Source organism: Aplysia californica, unplaced genomic scaffold, assembly GCF_000002075.1.
Source record: "Aplysia californica isolate F4 #8 unplaced genomic scaffold, AplCal3.0 scaffold00697, whole genome shotgun sequence".
Taxonomy (NCBI): Eukaryota; Metazoa; Mollusca; class Gastropoda; order Aplysiida; family Aplysiidae; genus Aplysia; species Aplysia californica.
The window spans coordinates 126,855-127,824 of record NW_004797967.1 but is presented as its reverse complement, the minus strand read 5'-3'; positions in this window follow the sequence as shown (position 1 = coordinate 127,824).

The window sequence follows — 970 nt, the reverse complement described above, 5'->3', positions numbered from 1 at the left end:
AGAGAGAGAGAGAGAGAGAGAGAGAGAGAGAGAATGTAAGTAGATAAGATATGAGTCTCAATACAATATTAATCCTCCTTCTGCAGAAACTGAAATTGACAGTGCACTCTCACCAGCATCTCGGACAACATACGTAGAATCTTATGGGCTCAACACATTCTTTCTCTTCCACCTTCTCTGTCTCTGTCCCTCTTCCTGTCCCTCCCCCGTCTCCCCCTCTCTCTCTCCCCTCTCCCTCCCTCCCTATCTCTCCCTCCCTCTCTCTCTCCCTTTCATTCTCCCAAGCTCTCCCTCTCTCTCCCGCTCTCTCTCTCTGTCTTTCCCTCGGTATCTGCTTCTCCCTCTCTCTGTCTCTCTGTATTTGTCTATTTCAGACCCTCTCACCAGTACACTTAAAGTAACTGCCTTATTTGCTACTAACGCAGAACAGTGTGACTATACTGACAAACGTTAAGGTATAATATTAAATGAAACATGAGAGTGAACAGTGTCTTGGTTCTAAAATTAATACATGTTGCTGAGGGGAATAGAGGATTCCTACACCTCTCTTGGCTTGTTTTTAGATTGATTGGCCATTTGCTACGCTCAGCAAAATGTATATTATGTTTTGATGCCTTGATATGATGCTTTGTGTGTATAATTTTGTGTCGAAGAAACTGATGAAAATACGCTATTAGTTTCCTTAAAATGAAGTGTCAATGACCTTTTATCTATAATATCGTATTACTGTTTACGAAACGAAGTTATTTCTGTCTAGCAAAGCCTTAAACTCGTAAACAACAAAATAAACATAAGGTCCAAATAATATGCGAAAGTGCGTCAAGGAATTACTATTACTCTAAAACTACTGCTACAACTACTACAACAACAACAACAACAACAACAACAACAACAACAACAGCGACAACAACTAAAACTACTACTACTACTACTACTACTACTACTACTACTACTACTACTTCAATACCCC